Genomic DNA, 21883 nt, shown 5'->3' on the forward strand with positions numbered 1-21883 from the left:
GTAAGTGTGCGCGTGTGTAAAGAGGGGCATTGATATTTGTTTCTTGCCACACTAGGTTGCATTGAGGACGCGTACAATGAGTTCATTTAGCGCAATTCTATTTGGGGGACACGTAATACGTCAACCCCCGCCCCCCAACCCCGCCCCCCAAGAATCCACATTCATATGTTCGTCTGGACGTCGCCGTTTACACAGGCAGATAAACACTGTGTCCATACACACACACACACACACACACACACACACACACACACACACACACACACACACACACACACACACACACACACACACACACACACTTACGGGTGTGGGCTATTCGTGGTGGGTGGTAATGGTGATGTTGGAGCTTTTAGTAGTGCACAGATAACGTCACAGTGTACTGACAACGCTTCCATGGCGACAGAGGTGGCTCAAGTCTGACGCAATACCCGCAGTGGCCTGCAAGTGGCAGAAAAGCGCCACAGGGTATCCAGCGAAGAAGAAGACGCCAGCTGTTTGCTTTCGCTTTGTAACACCTTTACCGTTTCAGATGTTAACAAGTACGTTTAAAGTCGCTGTAAAATGTCATGTCAAATTTGAAGCACGAAAACAATTGCCAATCATTCTTGTGGGCGGGTCCGCTGAATGTGATGAAACCTGTCAATCAAGTACCACTTCTTTGACCTGCAAAAATGGATGCTAAAACTCCTAGTAGATTTCTCATGCCGCAGCCTACACGTTTGAACCACCAAAATGAATCTGCTTAAAGACTGCGGTGGATGAAATACGGTACTGTATACTGAAGTGGCCAGGCCAGCCCAAAGCAATTCCCTCCAATCATGTTTGACATTTTTCGAAAAAAATCTCTGACTGCACTTTATCGGGTGTTAACGTCGCAACCCCGACACTCAATCCTCGCCCTCCACACTGTTTCATCTGTGAAGTGCCGGTTTTGCCCAAGTTCCCCGTGAAAAGCTGTAGTGATGCCACTACCACTTGGAAGTTGCTGTTTTCTGCGTGGTGCTGTTCAGTATTAGTGTCCTGTGCCTTCCATGCAAAGTGCTTAAGCTAGTTGACAGTCCAGGAAGAAGGTTTACTTGACTTGTCAAGTGTTAAAAGGGGTAATAAATGGGCTTGGCAGAAGCGGGCTCTTTTAAGGACTTGGCTGTTGGGCTTCAAGGCTCCAGAGCCTCGACGCCCCCAAACAGAGTAAATAGTCACTGGGAGAGTTGACTTTCTCCACTGTTGACACGGGGAGGCTTCTCATGGATTTTTGGAATCATTTTGGATTCGCGCACCGCTGCGCAAGCATCAGCGCGAACACAGATACAGACACGACATTGCGCAGCAGAGTTGACCGCAACACAAAGCCTGACTCACACGGCGTTGCGGAGCGAGTGCGTGTCACTATCAAAGTCTTGATGTGAGCTGAGGTTGCCCTGCCACGTTTTCGCCCAACTGATGTCATCCTTCGCTAACGGGAGCCTTCTGCCTGTTGCCATGATGACCGACAGACCCCCCACCCCCACCTCCCCCAGGTGGGAAATGGGCAGAGGACAGCAGGGGGAGGCAGAGTTCACGTCGGAGTGCACTAACACTGCGGGGCTGAGTCGTGTCACAGGGACAAAAAAGAGGCTGCGCCAAGCGCAGCGTGTGAATGCGCAGTGAGTGAAGTGAATTGTTGGTGGTACTCTGCAGTCAGAGTGTAACCGCGTGAAACGTGAATGAAGTCGAGTGGAAGTGAACCGAGAGTGTCGCCAAAGTGTCGAATGACCAACATCATGTGCTCAAACCAAGACACCAGGTGAGCCGTGACGTTCACAACGCGAGGCTGAAGGGGTACAGGACAAAATGAGAGCAGAGGGCGGTACAGGACAAAATGGCAGCGCCCTGCAGTGGATTAAAAACGGATCTGCTTAGTTCATCTGCCACCAAGGCAATATTGATCAGAATACCCAGTTTAGACTCATCTGGCACAGTGAAAACCTAGAAAACTAAGTGCAGTGCGAAAAGGCCTCTATTGCGAGTGCAGCGTCGGTGTGCAGGTGGTGTTAGGGTAAGGCGAGCGGAGCAGGTGAAGTGTTCATGTCGTGCACAGAGCGCTGTTGTTATTGCCTCAAGTCTCTCACATCCTGATGGTGTTTGTGCTCGGTTGATTGATGATGCCTTATCTTTCCCAACCAATCAGAGGCTCAGTTTGGTTCCGAGGGTCTTTTATGTGTCCATGAAAGGCTCGGCCCGGACGGACCGGCGGGGTTGCGGAGCGGGAGGGCTGGTGGGTGGGGGGGGCTTTGTTCCACTGACTGATGACTCTGGGCCGCGGACCAGCTTGCAATGAAGTTGCTACCAACGGGATCTGGCAGCGATTGTGAATGTCTGGACAAGATTGCAGCGAGGGGAGGGGTCGGGCGTTGACAGCGCTGACAGCTGCAGAGAACACGAGAGGTCCCTCGAGTCCGCCGAAGCGACGTGTCAACGTGACCTCACTGCGGGTCCCCTTGACGTCCATCCGTCTGTCAAGTCCTCGAGCCGCGTCCATCCGACTTTCGGCCCATCCGACTGTCTGTTAGTTCATCTGTTCATGCGTCTGTCTGTCTGTCTGTCCATCCATTCGTGCAGATGTCCGTCTATCCGCCATCCAATAGTCCATCCGGTCACACAGTCCATCTATCCGCCGGTGTGTCCATCTCCTGCCCCCCCCCATCCGGCATCCCATTATCCACACCTCCCTCTTATAAAGACTTTTTTTTAAATGAGAAAAATAGCACTCGACAATCTTATGCTTACGGCAATAACACGATTCAATAGAATTCAAAATAATTCAACACTTTTTGTCACACTATAATTCCATACATGATGATCTTTCCCACATCATGGTGGCCTTGCGAGTCAATCTCGAAACACGTCTGACCTTGTCGTTTGTGGCCTAATCTGGTTTGAACAACTGCCAACGCGTCGCCTCTCCGGGCGTAAAAGTTCTCTTTGTGTCTTCCTTGCCGTGGCCGCACAGAGATTCTCCTTACCTGCACATGTCAGAACAGGAGGTGCATTGAGCTTCAAGGTCACTGCAACCTCCGCTAAACAACATGAGCGCTAAGCGCTAATGACACGTGGGGGTGGATAGCCGCGCTTCCTTCTGCCTCCTACGCTTTGCCCTTTGGAAGTCGGCCATCGGAGCGCATTAAATGATAGCAGGCAATTGATTCCCATCATTTTCCTCACTGATGTCATCGTTAGCTTGTTTGGTTTTTACACGGTTAGGTTCTTATAGTACGCGTTATTTTTTCTTTGTTTTTTTTTTTCCTTTGTTCATTGGTGGTTTTACTAGTTTGTTATGATGTTTGCCTTTTAGTTTGCTACTCTTGAAGATTAGTTCATGGCTTCATGAGTGAAGCTGTTTGTTTGCTAAGTCGTTAGCTTGTGACTTTGTTAGCATGGTACTGAGGATTTTGGCTCGCCAGTTTTGCGAGTTGTTGAGTCAATTATTTCGCTGGTGGTGAGTTGCTGAGGTTTGTTGGATTTTTTTCGTGAGTTTGTTTGTTAAAAAGTGAGCAACTGATCATCAAACAAAACAAAATGCAACAGCTGTTGGGGAACACAAAGTAGCTCACGAGCCATCCTCGTGTTTTCTTGCTCAAAGGTGACAACAAATGTGTATTGATTTTCTTTTTTTAAGTGAAATATTGATTGAAGACGTCTGGATGGAAGACAGACCCTCAAATGTCGAATGAAGGTCTAATTTGGTGATGTAGAAACCTTTCATCGTTCCAGAATTGGAGGACATTCTCTGCTTCCCTACATTTCCCATTACCCATGCAGAAAATAGACAAACATGCACCTTGTTGGATAAATGAGCTTTGCTCTACACACGATTTAAGCCAAGTCCTCGCTTACATTTTTTGTTTACTTTTGGTGTACCGTTGAGGGTGGCGCTGGATGAATCAAATAATGTCAAGAATTTTTGTACAAAATGTCTTGAAGCGGTCTACACTTTGGGGCACAACCGCGTGTGGAGGTAATCCAGTCGCTGAGAATTGTTTACTTTTTGGGGTACGTCAAGTTGAGTGGAAAAAGCCCGTTTGGGTTCAGGAGCAAAATGTCCTGCTGGTTCTGTGTGTCTACCCGTCGGGGCATCCAGTGGCGTGTGAGCCCTCCCAGACCTTCCCAAAGAGAATTTCCTGTCAAAACAGGGCAGCGCTGGCGAGACCTGAAGAAGTCCTGCTCTGTGTCAGACTCTCGGGCCGACCAATCCGGGCGCCCGGGGCTCGCTACCTTGCTTTACAAGGCCTTGAACGGAGCCATGGTCCTCAGAGCTGGCGACGCTTTGTTTGGACTTGAGGCACAAGCCGGGATGATGTGTGTCTCTGCCACACAGAACACCCCCCCCCCCCACACACACACACACATTCTTCCAAACACTCTTTGAATTATTAAATCTGGCCTGTCCACTCATCTACGTTCTGTTCTGACACCAACGGTACAATTTGTCTCGTAGCGCGGCGGGCTGTAAATAACCGCGAAGCTCGCTTGAAATTTGCACACCGCCGCTCAGTAAAAGACAAACAATCCGCCGCAATGCACACAACTGGCAGCACACACCGAAAGCCATTTTGTGAGGGCCGCCCTCACAAAATGGCTTTCGGCCACACAGGCAGATTTTATGCCTGTGAGTGTCGGGAGAGTTGGCGTGTTGTCGCTTTCTCATTGAGGCCACTTTTATCCTGTCCGGAGGAAATCAAGACCTGGATGGCACTAAATTTCTTGAGTTTCAATGAAAAGTAGAGAGAAGTGATGGTGGTTGGTCTCAGTGGGTCGCCTGGTTCCTTATCCTAAGCCAACAGTCTCCAACTTGGGCCTTAAACTGGAGAGTGATTTTCAATTGGACCTACAAATTGGTGCCGTTGTCCAATCCAACTTCTTTCATCTTCGGCAGCTGGCTAAAATCAAGCCTCTCTTTCTCACGAGCACTTTGAAACCGTCATTCACAAATTCATCACGTCCCGGCTGGATTACTGGAAGGCACTTCACTGTGGAGTGAGTCAATCCTCCATGAAGTGTCTCCAGTTGGTCCACAATGCTGCTGCTCGCCTCCTAACTGGAGCTCATAGGAGGGAGAACATCACTCCTACTCTGGCGTCCCTTCACTGGCTCCCAAAAGAGTTCTTCCGAAGATCCTGTGATTTGTTTTCCAATCTTGAAATGGCCTGACCCCACCTTCCCTCTCTGAGGCCCTACGCGCATGCCACGGTGCCTCAGATCTGCGGACCAGACTCTAGTCGAGGTACCGAGAACTAAGAGGAGGCTCAAAGGAGTTCCGTTGCCGATCCCTCTCTTTGAATGACATCCCACTGAACGTTACCGGTGGGCAAGCCCCCTCACTGCTTTGGCGGGTATGTTATGTTCTGCCAATTTTGCAGCTGTCTTGCATCGTCTAGGCATGTCGAACGCCGAAACTAAAGACAACACAAACAATCGTAGCAACATGCTTCTCTTAATTCGGGGCGTGGGGGACCGGGGAAATGATTGATACCAAAAAACAAACAAACAAAAAAAAAAAGTAACGGCATTTCAAGTTATTTTTCCAACCAAAAAGGTTTCTGGTAAGACATCAAAGGACTCCAAATGGGCTCTGGGATGTGGCCAGTTCCGAAAAGGATATTTATTCAGTAGAAACATCCAAATACAAAAAAACACAACCCCGAAAAACCAAAGAAACACTTTCACACATTTCTCTTGAGGAAGATTTCACAGTCATTAGATTTATTTAGCAAACAGCATGTGCAAACATTTCGTTTTAGCCACGGCGCCAACAACATAGCAGCTTTGGGACATGTTAAAAAAAAAGCGAAATGTTTATTAAAGCTAGGTGAAGGATAAAAGTCCAAAAACATCATCAGAGGACGTGACCTTCATCTCTCTGTAGGCTTTTTTTTTTTTTTGTCAGATAAGGCAACAAACAACATTTGTGCTCCTATCATCCGACTCACACCACAACACTGCTATCTCCGCCCACTTTCTGCATAGCTGTCGCTCATTCATTCATTCAGCAAGACTTTATCTATTTATTTTGTAGCCTTTCACTCCTCTTTCGGCTTTTTATCGGCATCGTGCGACTTCCTGCCTCCCTTCCAAAACATCTGCTAGACGGACACTTTATTAGGTACTCCCATGAATGAGAGCCGACAAAAAAAAAAAAGTGCCACTTTCCAGAGAAAATAGTTTTAACAGTAGCTTCATTACTGTTTTTTTGTAGTAGTTGTAATAGAAATGGCCCATGTCTTCCAACTTGATGAAGCAGGATGTGGTTCAGGTTCAGTTTGATGGTCTCGTTTTGGTCCGTGTTTTATGTTAACAGTTTTGTAAAGTGCTTTGTTACAGCTGAAGCTGTTGAGAAAGCATGATCCAAATAAAGACGTATTGATGTATTGTCTTTCTCCAAGGCAACTGTAAACAACTGCATATTTTGTACGCAGGGCGCCCTCGATGTTTAGGATATAGTGCTACCCTGATTTACAAAATATTCATCTTCATTGGAACAATCTGAAAGGCGACAACAGCTGTGTGCATGCTACGCTCACAATATCTCAACTCATTTCATCCCAGTTGACGACCGTTAAAGCGTCTCAGTAAAGAATTCACTATGCAACGTTTTTACATAATCACTGCTAGCTTCAGAGCTAGCAGCTAGCCCACCTCGTAATTATGTTGGAATAAACCGAAAGGCACAACAACAACTCTGCGCATGAACTATTTGTACTTACAGAAGCTGTCTACTATTTCACCAAATTCATTGTCGTTATTTTCCACTGTTTCGCGGTTTCCAGCTCCAGTTCCAGTTCGGACAAGAATTGCTTCCTTGGATCACCACGCTACATTTTTACGGAAAGGCCCACTAGCTCAGGTACTGAACTGAAGCTGCTACTACGGCAAATTTTTGTCCTGCAATAAAATAAAAATTAAAAAAAAATCAATCCAGCTTGGAATTTAAAAACTCATAACTTGGGCCACTTGAGGCAAGGTGCCACTGTCTACCGGATGGCAGTTTTTGTCTGAAGACCTTGTAAACTGCATTGCAAGGATCTCCTCTGTACAATCTTTCATCTGTCATGCACGATTTAAATGAAAAACAACTGTTGCTGTTTCCATCATGTTAAAAAAAATAATACAAATAGTGCTACAGCACGTACTTTATCGCACTGATAGCTGTTCCTAATATTTTGATGTTCCCACCTTTGTTTTTTGCTGCTTTTGAGTCACGTTGCTTTTATGTACCAATGTTTTTTTTTTCTCTGAGTGTCACTGGGATTCTTTGTTGATTTAAAAAACTTTTTTTTTTTAGCTCTGGCTCACTTGACGCCACCCGTATTGACTTTTTCCTCGCCTTCCACTGAAGCAATCACTCTATGTATATTTTTTCCTCTATTTGAATCGTATAAATGAGTTACTTTCCCTCCCCCTTCCTGTTCTGAGAAGTAGATTGCGGGAAAATCAGACAAATTCCTGAAATTAGTGCCGCTCATCTAATTAAGCTCCATTCCAAAGCTCCGGACGGACACGTTTCATTATTCACTAAGTCCTACCAGCTCAATTAAATGGCCAACTCTAATAATAGAGCTAATTAAAAAGGCAGCGCTGCATTATTAGCTTATGAGATTACATTGGAGAGGGCGTGAAAAATCGTTTGGCGAATGTTGGTGATATCACTACATACGGCGTAAAATAAAGCTTTGTTGCATACTGTACATCAACGAACAAATAAATAAAACAACGAAATATATATTTCAAGCAGATTTTTAAGAAAATAACAAAATTCGGCACCTCAGTTTATTCTAATGAGAAACCAAATTATCGAATCAATTAGCGACTTCATTGTGTCAATGCATATGTGCAAATAAAATGTGGTTCGGAAACAAGATGGCAAGAATAGAAAGGGCGCAAAACAAAAAGCCACCAAACAGGAACGCTTGAAAGTGGATAAACTATTCATCACCTGTAAACCTACGGTACCTACAACTAACTGTACTTTTAAGTCGATTTGGAAATCTGAAAACATCACAGCACCGCGTGCCTTTCTCCAAATGACACCATAAATAAGAATAGATGATCATGTTCTTTCTTTCTTTCTGTCATTCTTTCAATGGGTGTGCAAATAAAGTTACGTTCAAAACAAAATGGAGGAAATGGGAAGCCGGGCGTCGGGGGGTGGGGCTGACAAAGGAGCACTTAAAATTGGGGTAAGATTGTACAACATTTGACACTTATCGACTCTTTTGTAACTAAAATCGGTAGCAACAATAATATGACACCTCATTTCATCCAGAGGAGAAAAAAATATGAAGTATTCCATTAAGCCTTTGTCGTGCGAGTATATGTTAAATGGTGGCTTGGCAACAAAATGGTAGCCAAAGGTGGTAACGCTTTATTGATTAAAAAAAATAAATACATAAAAAAAGAGACTTCTCTCTTAATTTAGAACTCATAGCTAGTTAGCGAGTCATAGATGTTACTTAAGTTACGTCTTCATACCAGGTGTGCAACAAAAGAATGTTTTACGAATAATAGAGTTAGCATGTAGCACTTAGCATGTAGCACTCAGCTTTCAGGAAGGGAACAAACACGACACCCGACGTACAATCTAAAATCCGTGTCCAAAATCTTATTTTGCCTTGCGGTTTTTGGTTATGAATCAAATTGAAATTATTTGACTGCCTTCAACTGTTACAACCGAAAGAAATAGTGAAAATAGAAAAATAAAAATAAACGTCAGTCTGAACATTGTTTTGTGACTTTATTTTTGATCGGTGTCCACATTTCATTGCTGCGTAACGTGTTCAAATGATGCTCCAATTCCCTTGGCAACTGTTGTGTTGAGTTTTCAAACAAGCTTTCTATCAACTATCGTCTATTACGTACCAAATTTGGGGGGTCTTAAATATGTGTATGTGTGTGGTATTAGCTTCCAGGGTGGAGGTGAAAAAAAAAAAGACAGAACAAAGGGGACCATCCGTACTGAAGCTGAAGAGAGAAAATAATTGAATTCTTATCTTATTTTGCGCGACGGCGAGTCGTTTGACTGGCGGCCTTTGGTTTGTCGTCGTTAATTACTTCTCTGGCAGCGAGTGCGCAAGTGAAGGAAGCTACTTCAATCTGGAGGCTAAAAGTTGGTCATGTCGGTACAACCTCACACATTTTCTTTTATTGCACTTTTTTAACATCACTTTACTAAATCCATACAAACAAGTTGAATCTGTATTTTAATAAAAGTAATTTGGATTTTCAATGAGAATTCCCGAGTTCGCATTTTACAGTAATTCAGAAAAGAAGTCTTTCATTCACTCGACCATCTTCACTCTCGCATCACTTGTTGCTAATTAAGTGTAGTCAAACTAGATCGCCAACTAATGAAAACATGAGGCCGTGTTTTCACTCAACTTGGGTTGAACGAAGGTTCGTTTTGAGGTTATGTCCATGTATTGTTTGCATCAAAAGTCACCGGGCAGGCTCACATGTGCCCCAGAAATGAAAAATGCCTCCTAAACATCATCTGAGTTGAGTGTATCTTGACATTTTTGTCAAATTTGAGCTCTTTGGCAAATTGCACAAGTCAAACCTTTGTTATTTGTCGACACACCACGGCAGCCATCTTATTGAAATTTGAATTCTTTGGCAAATTGCATATGTCAAACCTTTATTTGTCGACACACCACGGCAGCCATCTTATTGTCTGAACAAAATATGACCGATTTCTTCTGGGATTAATTGTTGTCAAAACCGAACGTAAACGCTCAAGTTGTCCTGGTCTGTCTTTTTAGACGATTCGGCCTTAAGAATTGATGGTGTGTCAAAGTGGCGTCTGGTCGCGATGGAAACCTGACAGCCCAGGGAAAGAGCTCCCCGCCAGGCGAGGGACCTGTCATGATGATGTCATCGGTGGCGGTCGCCAAGGCGACGGCGACGACACCAGACTCATCTCACAAGGGCTGTGCTTGTCTGCAGGTAGACCGGGAGACGCATACGCATGTTACCATTTTTCCGTTTAGTTGCTCAGCAGCAAAATGCAAGCGTGGGATCCTTGTTGAATTCAAACACGGAAATTTTGTCATTTTGAATGATCTACATACAGTCATTGGGAATTTATTTATTTTTTTTGCAAAAAAAATAACACATTTGAGCTCTGGGCTCGATTAGTTGCCCTGGTTTCCTCGCCCTAATACAGTGAAACTCCTCAACAACGAAATCATGTTTGCAGCAAGAAATTTTTCACAACAGGGGGCTTTTCACTGCAGCAAATTTGATCTCAGATGTGTAGTGAATCTCATTGCTAGGCAAGAGTAGAGAAAAAGATTTCGTATAACGGAACAGGGGAACTTTTCGTCATTGGGAGAGCAGAAAAGTGGGAATGGCTTTCATGCATGAAATTTTTTTTCACATTAGAGGGTATTTTCGCCCATGTCGGTTTCGTTCGAGTTTCACATCATTTTTAGCATTGCAGTGAGGGTCATAGAGGAAAATTTGTGTGGCATGATTGTAGATTAGCATCTACCGCAGGGGTGTCAAAGTCATTTTTGTGGCAGGCCACATTTTAGTTACCGTTTCCCTTGGAGGGCCGTTATGACCGAAACCATCTAACGAAGTCACGAATAACTGTTGATTCAACTCTTGTTTAAGGTACTATCACGAGGGGTTTGGTCACAAGAAAATGCTTAGAATATCTCTCTTATTTATTACATGGGAGAATTTAAAATTTTGGTCGACATTTTAGAAAGCATCATGGAAGTTGACATGTCTGATCTGCTTATGTGTCCTCATTCAGAGGTTGTTTTTTTTTTGGGGGGGGCCGGTGTTTACTGGTGCAATTTGTAATCCGCGTGCGACCAATTTGTGGTCGTGTTAATCGATTTTAGCTGTAGAGATTTTATAAAAATCCAGTTTTGCTTTGATTTCTCTTTTATTTTTGTGCTAACTTTCATCTTGGAAATGCCAGGTTGTGCTAGCTAGCCTGACGTTCCCATTTTCTCATTTTCTGTCACTCATCCCAACTCCCCTAATCCCATATTATCACAATGTTTTTTTTCCAATGCACTTTCAAATAAAAGTACGACAGGAAAGAAGGCATCACATAGGCACATTTCTCGGTGGGATGCAAAGACGTCTCCCAGGGAGGATAAATATTTGGATTAATCCGTGTTTTCTCATGCAAACGCTGGCCAGCCTACGACTGGAGCGAGCAGAGGCGACGGCGGAGGCTTAACGAGATCACTCGGAGGCCGCCTGGTTTTCTCCCGCCGCCCATTGATGGAGTGTGAGCAGCGGCGGGGGGCGCGCACACACTCATGTGTGAAATGGACTCTTCACAGGTTTTCGAGGGAGGAGGGGAGGGGGTGGGCTTGGTCCTAATCCCCGCACCCTCTCTGGAGGCTTTCTTTTTCGGGTAGGGAGAGCGTCAAGTGAGGGCTGAGGTTGCTTATCCGCGGGGACGGAGATGACGATTTCATTAAGGACGCTCGGCTGGACGACAATGGCCGTGCAAACAATTCTACGAGCCGTTTGGGAAAGTGGAGCTCGTGCGTAATCTCGCGTAGACCTCCAGTGGGACTCCCGTCTGTTTCGAAGAATCCAATTAACGTTCGAGTCCCTGTGAATTAAAAATGGATCTGTTTTGAAAAATGTATACACCGCAGAGGAAGAAATTTTGAATGCTTGAAATAACTGGCAAGTATATCCAATGAGGCTCCAAAAATCAAGCCACTGTCTCCGCTGAAACGCTGCGGGCGCGTCCGCTGAATGAGCTGAAAGCACGCCCGGCTTAGCTGTCAATCAAAATAACTCGACTTCGACTTGGAAAAATGGATGCTGCTTCATCTTCATAGCTACCCGCGAGGCACTCGACACTGGCCGTCACAATCGACTCTCCCCCTTACCCCTGTGCTCCTCCGCCTTCTCTCAGTCATGTGCGTGCACTCACGGCTGACAACGAGGCACTCGAATGCGGTCAGACTAGCCCGGAGGTACTGTCATGCACTAACTGTCAAGTCAGACTTTTTTTTTAATTTTAATGTTTCCCTCCTCATTGTTCTTCCGCTGTTCTCTGCATAACATGCGTGTATTGATGGCCGACAACGAGGCGCTCTAATGCGGTCAGACTAGCCCCAAGCTACCGTGATACACTCACTGTCAATTCAGACGTTTTTGAAAACACGTTTTTGTTTCCACCCTCATTGCTTTTCCGTCTCAGTAACTCTGCTGTCCCTCCCTCACGACGACAGAAGAGCGAACAGAAGTGATGTTTCCTGGCTAACCCGACGGTGTGGTTTGTTTACACCGCTCGGCGCTATCAGGTGAGGAAGCGAGGCGCCAGAGCGCGCCAGATGGAAATTGACATCGGTTTCAGCGGTGGGAGAGCAATGGCGGGAGAAAGTGAGGACGGGAGGCAGACTGAGAAATGAACTCGAAGACGCAAAGAGACAAGAAAATACAACCGGCTCGAATGTCTTCAACACAACCTGCCACCTTGTCTCTTTAAATACGGCCTTTAATGGAGATGCTCTCGTCTCTTCTATTTCCTTCTTTTTTTGGGGGGGTGGCGGGGGCAATATCAGGGAAGACCTCCACCGTCTGAAAAGGAAGTCCATCGCATGGTGGCAAATGCACACCGTGGTAGGGCGCGTGCCTCTGCCTGTAGGGGGCAGCGGAGTCCTCCACTCCAGAATGCAGCAATGCCTCCAAACAAGGACTTGCCAAAGGTTTTCAAAAACCACTTTGACTCACTTCATCTTTTCTTTGGGAAACATGGAAAGAACAAGCTATGCTAAACAGCCCACAAAAAAAAAAAACAAAACAAAAATATCATCATGTGCCGAAGACGGCTGGGATAGGTTCCAGCACGCCCGCGACCCTTGTGAGGATAAAGTGGATCAGAAAATGGATGGATGGATGGACATAATTTTGTCTTCTCTTCAATAGTTTCTTTTTTGTGGCAACGTCAGTGTGTTTTTTATTTTTCTTTAATTTTTTTTTTTTTAAAGACATTAATCAGTCATTTGTCTTCTTTTTAACAAGCGCAACCGAAATATTTTCTAATTAGGAGGGTGCAACATCCATAGTTTGTCTTCTTTTTAGTAAAGTACAGCAATAATTTGTTTTCAGCCCTATTAAAAAAAACAAAAAACAAAATTAGGATACATCTTTTCTAAAACTTCTGCTCCTTATTTGTTCGTGCTAGAGAATAGAAAAAAAGTATTTTTGTAAAGTATTTTTTTTAAGTGGATAAACTTTTATCATCAGAGGAAAAAACAATATTGGATCATTGAGTCATGTAACATAGTTGAGGCATGCTGTCCACGAACACACACACACACACACACACACACAAAGTGTCCCCCGTGAGGCAGTCCTACATGCCCGAGGGAACGTCTTCATCTTGATGACAGGACAAAGCTTGAGCTCAACGGGTCATTCGGTGTCACCTCAATGGGACGAGTGCAACAATGAGCCCAGATAAGGACTTTTTTTGAGGCGGAGGGGGGCTAAGAATACTGCCCTGAGGAACTCCAAACAATGGCAATCATTTGGAGATGGGATCAGCTTCCAAGAAAACCTTTGTATCCAATTTGCAACACGCTGGAGTTTCTCATTAAGCGTGGAATTCATTTGATTCTCCTTGTCACAACAGTCCACTCGAGGATGGCATGCAGTGAAAAGACGTAAATGCGAGCGCCTTTCCAGTCACTGCTTTTCTGTTTTGTCAAATTACACTGATCAACTCAGCTTTTACTGCATATATTTTTTTAAATCAGCGATATTAGTCAACTTTTCTGGGTGAAGTTTTTGCACTGATTCCTAAACTGCCCTTGTTTTTTTTTTTTTTTTTTGCTCTAGCACCTCAGGTTTTCATAATAAAAAACAAGAATACATAATTAGTAATATGAAAAATAATTTTGATTCAGCAACCGGTGATTTTTTTTTCTTCTGAAACGTCAGCCGTAAAAAAAAAGGGTAGTAAAAATCTGTATTGTGCAACCCTTTTATAGGTCAAACTGAACCACAAAAATACCTCTAAAAACTGATTTGCGGGGAACCCCCGCCCCCTTTTTTTTTTTTTTAAACGAGCATGCATCCATCTATCCATTTTCTGATCTGCTTTATCCTCACAAGGGTCGCGGTGGGCGCGGGAGCCTGTCCCAGCCGTCTTCGGGCAGTAGGCGGGGGACACCCTGAACCGGTTGCCAGCCAATTGCAGGGCACACAGAGACCATCCGCGCGCACACTCACACCTAGGGACAATTTGGAGTGTTCAATCAGCCTGCCATGCATGTTTTTGGAATGTGGGAGGAAACCGGAGTACCCGCAGAAAACCCACGCAGGCCCGCGGAAAACACGCAAACTCCACACAGGAAGTCCGGAGCCGGGATCGGACCCACAACCTCTGCACTGTGAGGTTGACGCGCTAACCGCCGGACCACCGGGCACCCCCTTAAAATCAGCATCCCAAATTTTTTTAGGGACACATCTTTGATCCAAGTTTGCTGTGTTAACCAGTGTTAATTTAAGTCACTATAAAATGTAATATTAGTCCGACAGAAATGTATTCAAGGTCCCCCCCGACCCCCCATTGAGAACTACCGCAAAGTCTTACATAACATTGCCACTCTAATAGAAATGTTCTGCACACTCCGCCAGTCACTCATGAAACTTTCTTCTATGTCAAGACATTGAGTACTTTTGAAAAGGAAACTCCATCCTATTCCCGTTGGATGTCCTCCCATGGCCGCGGGATGCTTAATTGCAGCTGCGGTCTAAAGCCGTAAAAAAGCAGCCCAGTCCAGCAGTAAATCGCCGGCAGTTGAAAGCAAACATAAACCTGAAGACTATTTCAAAGGGCGCGAACAAGTCCAAAGTGTCAAAAGCTGCCAAGTCGTCCGTTTTCTTTTCAAATCAGCGTGAAGGGCGTCTTGTTGTTTCCTTTCACAACATGTCCGTGTTGTTGTAGTGAAGCGGCGGCCGTCACCTCTCACCGCAACGCACTCGACGCGCTCGCCCTGTCAGCACTCGTGTACGAAAACACAAACGCTACATCCACGTCGCTCACATCTCTCTCTGGTGGCCTTGTGACCCGTCGTTAATGGCGGCCGTTTGGCCTTCATTGGATTCAGGGGTGAGCAGCTAGCAGCTTTAATTCTTATTGTTACGTGCGGCACAGCCCGTCTCTCGTTTGTCGAAGCAGAGATGGTGAAATCCCCATTTGTACTTTTTTTTTTTTTTCCCCCCGGAGAAAAGTCGACAACGGTGATTTCAGGAGCGAGCTATTTGCTACTGTAATTCTTGTTGACGGGACATTTCTCGCGAGTCAACTGTGGTAAGATTCGGCAGGTAATAACTCGATGCTTTATTTCTTATTGTCACGTGGTACACTTGATCTCTCATTCATCAAAACGGGGAAAGTGGAATCATTTTTGCAGGGGGCGGGAAAAATGATGATTAGATTCAGGGGCTCGCCGCTAAAAGCTTTAATTCTTACTATTCAGTGGCCGGAAGTTCGTCACTCGTTTGCCCAAAACGTAGAAACGTTTCCCCTTTTTTTATGAGGGCAGAAAAGAGGATGTGTCGTCATCATCGGCTCGTTGGAACTCAAAGTTGGTCACAGTCGTTGAGGTCGGTTGCTAGCTTTAATTCTCATCATTAAACATTCCTTTTTTTTTTTTTAATTGATGAGAAGAAGCCGACAACCCGTCTCTTGGTTCAGTCGGATTGCAGCAACTAGCACCTCATAGCTGCTAACACTTGTTAGCTGGAGACTGTGGTGAGCGGTCTGTGTCTAAATCTCAAAATTGTGTACGCAAGCTTGAATTCTTACCTTTCTCCCCGTCCTCCAGACATTCAACCAATCTTCTTTTTTTTTTTTTCCACGCGCCATTACCTGAAGAGCAGGAAGGCGACGTTTAAAGGGGGAGACTTCATCAAAAACGATCCACACCGGTGTCACAAATAGAAACACTTGCGTCTTTCATTTGAAGCCAAACGTCTCCAGAGAGAAACGAGGACAAATTACAAGATGTTTTTGTGGTGACTTGCTCGCTTTAATTCACAAAGCAATTACTTTTTTTTTTTTTTTTCCCCCTCCCACTTGAAGCAGAAAGCGAGCGAGCGGCAAAGTAGAGTGCGATGCAAAATATACGAAGGATGGGCACGTCGGAATGCCAGAAACATGACGACCACCCCTTCTCCTTCAAGGGTAGGGCACAAAGTAGAATCTCAAGCCTGATGTGGGATTTTAAACCAAGCCCAGGGTAGGGCTTCAAACTGCAAAGACAAGCCAGGGTTAGGGTTTCAATTCAAGGTTTCAAACTAGTGTTCCGATTGGTGATGAGTTTCAGATTTGAAGACTGGGGTGGGTGTTTCAAGATCGGGTTCAAAACGACGCTTTCAAGACGGGGTAGGGTTCACGAGAAAGCTTATGGTTTCAAGCGTGGCTTACAATTTCCAATTAGGACTTAAAAATTGGGGTTTCAAAATGACCGTTTCAAACATGATGCGGTCTTGATCTTGGGCGCACGAGACGCGCGGTCCGTTCAAGTCGAGAATGTGTGGTGTCGTATCCGTGCTCTTGAATGGCGTGTCACTGATAAGCTGACATTCCACACATCCCCAAAAACTCAACCCAGACCTCGGGAGGGTCTTGAGGGTGAGGAGGTCCAGGCTGCTTCATTAAATCAAAGACAAGCGGGGGCGGGGCCGGGTCACCGTGGGGGGGGGGGGGCGTTTGACCGCTTAAGCGGGTCAGCGGCCAAAAGTTTCACAAGCAGCAAAAGCTGACAACAGGCCTTTTTTTCCTCTCCTCCCCCCAGAATTGCCACCGGATCTCAACTTCGGCATGTACGTCCTCCGTCCAGTCAAAAATGTTGATTCCACATCGGCAGTTCCGCGCTTCCGTAGAAAAACAGCTGCCGATTATGTTGATGATGATGATCGCGCTTTCCAAATCTTTTTTGTGAATCCATCCATATTTTAACACATTACAACAAAAAACATGGCATTATAGCCAACATTTTAAAAACTGGAGATTTTTGCTGGGGTTTTTTTTCTCTCCATCGTGCCCTTAAACAAAAACGTGTTCTGCCCGTCATCTTTGTTGTTGTTAAGTGTTAAGCGACCCAAAAGATGTTATTTTAGTCCTCAAGTAGGTTTTAAAGGACTCGGTTTTTTTTTTGAAAATCGTATTCTGAAAAGCTTCTGAAATGGCTTTGGTCTCCGAACGGAAGGTTTGGAATGGGCGATCAAGCAGAGAAGCCAAAGAGCAATGTAGCCAATCAAAAGCGTGAAGAAAGTCATTTGTAGGGGGGGAAAAGACGCCAGAACAACAACGGCGACCAAGACGAAGAATTGGGACGGGAAAAAAACCCCCTGCATGTCAGCGGTGCTGTTTTAAAAAATAATACAGCAATTTTGGGAAGCCCCGTTTTAAAACAACGTCGGTTCCAACAGAATGTGCCGCATTGGTGTACTTTTTACAGCCTATTATTGTGTCCTTGTTTTTTTTTTTTGTTTTCTCATGGAAGATTGTTGTCATTTGGAGGCGTGGTGACCTCGTGCTGACTGACAAATTGTCACTGAGTGCAACTCCCCCCCCAAATCCAAATAAATCAACTCATCGTTGGGCTTTCACGCGCAAACCGCCAAACGATTGATTGATAGCAATTTTGCAGCGTCTTTTTCTTGGAGCCTTGTGACGCTTGGAAGGGGGACGTCGGGTCTAACGGCCGCGTCGGCCAGGCCGCCATCGGCTGGCTGGCCCACGCCTAAAAAGGCTGCAAAAAGTGCTTCACTAGTAGCCCGCGCTCGTGTGTTTGAGCTTTGATTTTTTTTGTCCTGATCTCCTTGTGGACTTTGGCATAGCTTCGATTCGATTTAGTTTTGTTTGGCCTTTTCCACATCTTGTCCGCTCGCTAGGATTTGGTCTCCGCCTGTTCTGGTCAGCCCTGTTCCTTGCGTGAACCAATCAACTCCCTCCAGCCCCTCGCATCTTGTCCAAGTGTGCCTCGTTGTCCTGTCAGTTTTGTTCACGTGTTCACTTCTCGTCTGTTTTGGGTCGTTGTGTTTTGTTGAACCTTGGATTGATTGTTGACTTTGAATTTGGATTTTTTGATGTCATTTTTTATTTCATTTTGAAGGAGACTGTTCATTGAGCAAATTCTATGAAATATTTAAAAATAGATGTTGATGACGTGTTTCCAAGTTTTTGTTTTGCGGACCGCCTCAAGATATCCTTGGCCACCCCATGGCCCCACCAAGGATAAAAGTCGAGCTCCGCCACTGCCAGTAGGACATCTGCATGGTACTCGCGAGGTGAAAGCGTGACTTAGTTGACAGCTGTGTGCTACTAGTACTCCTAGTGACCTAAAATTCTCCTCATTAAACTGGAGCACTTCGCTACTAGCTTGCGGATGTCGACTTGTGCGGTTTCATGTCACGAGTGAAATGTCAGAAAGTAAAAGCTGTTCTGCTAGTGTGCTGATTTGCCTTACGAGAGAGCAAAAAGAGCCCACTTGCGAAGGAGGACTTGAAGCTCAATGTTCGGGATGTGGAACGACGGGCCCGACGGCTTTGCGTCCGCGGCAGAATTGAAAATAGCTGCCATTATTGATGCAAAGTGAAGGCACTTGGGCCTATTTGGAGACAATTACACGGCGGCGTTGCCAGAACAGCTGCAATGAGCGGGCGAGCGGCCGGCGGCTCGCGACCGTAAACTGCAATTACGCCGCATTCCCGTCGGCTCCCGTTCGCGGTCGTCCGACCGGTTTTGCTGACGAGCGACGGACAGGACGCCCCCGCTACGTCTCTTTGTTGGCGTCAGGCGTTTTGACGGAAAGCAACACCGCCATTAGACCGTTAGGGCGCGTACCTTTTAGTTCACCAGCGAACCATGACATTTTTTAGGTATTTTTTGTATCATCCTCGCAAACTTGTTGAAAACAACGCATGTGGAGTTCGTAACGTACGTTTGAGCCGCAACTTGACAGGATTGTGCGAGCCGCAAGTCTGAAGGCGAACGTAACCGGAATGTATACGCGAGTTGGAAAGCTTATTTGCTAGCTCTTTTCCGACTTTAGCAGTCAGCAGTAAAAAAAGGGTCGGCTTCACCCAAGACCTTGAAGCACCTTGGATGGCAAAAGTGAGAATCCAAAGATTGTCAATTTTTTCCACTGCGCAGAGAAGCCTCCTCACAAAGCTTAGCGCGTTAGCATTAACGCGTGGGGAACATTTGCTCCTGTTGGCCAAGTTTTGCGTATGCGCGTTGAAAATCGCAAACGTTTGCAAAATTTCCTTGCGACAAGAAAAAAAACCCCACAAAAACTGTTGGCCTACATTTGGCGGATGTTTGTGACCTTAGTGCGACATTCGCTACAAACACTCACAAATGTTTGCCGCTCGGTGGCATCGAGGATTTGGGGGACCAGCATTAGATTTCCGGTTGGAGTTCGAATCCTCGCTTGCGTCGATTTCCGTCACACTCTCACGCCACACATGCATCATCGCACGATTAATATTTATCGTCGTGAATGAGCCCATCGCGTCTATTCGCCGTGTCTTTTATGCCCCCCCCCCCCTTTACTGGCAGCATCAGCTCGCGCCGATCTCGCAGCCAAAGTGTCTCCAGACGGAGACGTTTCCCTTTGATGGCGGAGGAAGTGACTGATCCTCACAAAGCACCGTCAAGGAAGGAGTGGGAGATTGCCTTGGACCGTCAGCACAGACACTTGACGCTCTGCATTTACGCACGCTCGCACCGACAGGAGCGAGCGCGGCCATGTGTTGTCCACATGGCCGCCGGTGGAGAGGGAAGAGACTGCCGGATTTCCAGCGGGACGTTCGAGACGAGCCAATCGCTCCTCATCACTCCTTCCCCTGTCATCCGCTCTCTTCACTTCACTCGGCGCGTGTCAAGCCAAACGTACGATCGATGGCCAATAGAGAGCGAAACCCATCCCGCTAAAAGCTCCCGACGTCATTGGCCGATTTCCTCCGAACAATCAGACAGACATTCCAGGGTTAGTACGCAATATTCATTGAGAAAAATGGAAATATGGGGAGGAAAAATGGTTGAAATTCCAAGGCGGAAAACATTTTCATAACCCCAAAAAGTTGTAAAATTAACAAGACCGATATCAGATTGTATGCGGAAAAAGTTGTCATTAGACTGCAGTATTGATTTTTTTTTACATGTATTTTTGTGACAGTTTTTGTAAGAAACATGAATGGAAATATTTGGTATTTTATATATTGGTATATTAAATTTTTTATATATATATGTATATATATATATATATATTGTTACTGTATTATTATTTTTTAATTTGTTAGTTTCAACACCGGGCTTCTCCCTGTGCAGGGTCATGAGCGGTGCCGGAGTCTCTCCCAGCTGACTTCGGGCAGACGACACTCCGGACTGGTCGCCAGCCAGTCACAGGGCACAACCGGACGACCGATCGCTCACGCCCACATCCACGCCGTCACTGAGCGGCAACTGACCCCCACGCTGCCCGCACGCCAATTAGGTGAGTGGACCACTCATGCGCTCCACCACTCCATCTTTGCTTTCCAAAATGATGTCTTCCGATTTGTAAACACTTTTGGAAATCCTTGTTCCAAACTTTCATTCCGTTTTGCTTTTAAGTTGATGTATGCGGTGGTCGTATTTGTCCGCGCGGTAATCTCGTGCGGTCATTTTTAGTCGACGTCTCCGTAAAATGAGGAGGTTGAGGAGCATCGTCGCATTGCCCCCCCAATATTTCTATCTCCTCCTGCCTGACTCCTCTGTCAGAGTTGAGCCACGACAAGCTGGATCATATGTATCTCCGTAAACATTTGGCAGTCTGTCAAATTTTCTCCTCATAGCCCTCATTTGCTTATTTGGAATATGTAGTCCAAAAAGGCAAAGAAATTGCGAGGCTAAATTGACTTTTTGATGCTCACTAATATGAACTCTTTGAGTTTTTGTTCTGCTCCTACGAGTTGAAATGTTTAACGGTAGTTGAAGCTCAACTGGGAGCTAGCTTGCGGCAAGACGGCGTTCGGACGTCGACTTATCTTGGAACGAATTGGCCTCCCGGAGGGTTCGTTTATCCGCCCGGACGAGAAGACGCCGTGTCATCAGGAATGGTATGAAAACACCAAGCGTGTTTATCAACACCGCAGCTGTACAGTCACAGCGGGGGCGGTAGCCGGATGCTAACAAACATTTGGTGGCCCGCTTACGGGAACGTTTGGGCGGGACGACCAAAGTCGGAGTGGGAGCGGCCATGACGGAATGTTGGGGGGATAGTTAGAACGTCCCCGTCTTGTTCCCTGCGGAGACCGAGGCCAGCTTGCGGCCAGGCATTCCTGTGCTGCCAAAGCATTGCGGGTCGGCCGTCGCTCAGCCAGCCGGCAAATCAGCGCGCACGCAGTTAGTCTGCTCTGGCAAAATGGTCAAACCCTCAAAGTTGGCAAATGTCACGCTTTGCTCTGTGTTACCTCAACTTTAAATTGCTTTTGAATTTGTATTTTGTTTTGACTTTTGTGCTTTCGATGCAGTTACTTTTCATTCGTGGTCAGAGGACGTGTGGTCGTTTTTTTTTTTTTTTTTTGGAAAGTGCTTCATTTTAGTTTATGTATGGTATCATTTTAGGATATGTATCTGCTTTTTTTCCCGCAATGTGCACAGTACTTTTTTTTTTTTTTTTTTCGAATCCAACCTGGACCTGCGGTCTGTGATATGTTTGCATTGCGAACGCCCATCTGTCCACATCCGATCCATGCTAGGACAACCGTGCGTGAATCTGCAAAGCTGTTCAGAGTAACAGCATTGACTTAAGATCGGACTTTAATTTAGTCCCACCTGTACCCCGCAGCATGAAGTTGGTGG

At 45.7% G+C, this 21883-nt stretch overlaps 1 long non-coding RNA gene across 2 annotated transcripts; it reads left to right on the forward strand.

Annotated features, from left to right (window-relative positions):
- Positions 1 to 8136: 8136 nt before the first annotated feature.
- Positions 8137 to 20859, forward strand: LOC109511550 (uncharacterized). Of its 2 annotated transcripts, none has more exons than XR_002167344.1 (3): positions 8137 to 8216; positions 9795 to 9978; positions 20369 to 20859. It is a non-coding gene; the product is annotated as an uncharacterized LOC109511550 (long non-coding RNA). The 2 variants fall into 2 exon arrangements; XR_002167343.1 differs by lacking the exon at positions 20369 to 20859 and adding an exon at positions 12218 to 12800.
- The last annotated feature ends 1024 nt before the right edge of the window (positions 20860 to 21883 follow it).

This window comes from Hippocampus comes, unplaced genomic scaffold, assembly GCF_001891065.2.
Source record: "Hippocampus comes isolate QL1 unplaced genomic scaffold, H_comes_QL1_v1.1 scaffold250, whole genome shotgun sequence".
In the NCBI taxonomy this organism is placed as follows: domain Eukaryota; kingdom Metazoa; phylum Chordata; class Actinopteri; order Syngnathiformes; family Syngnathidae; genus Hippocampus; species Hippocampus comes.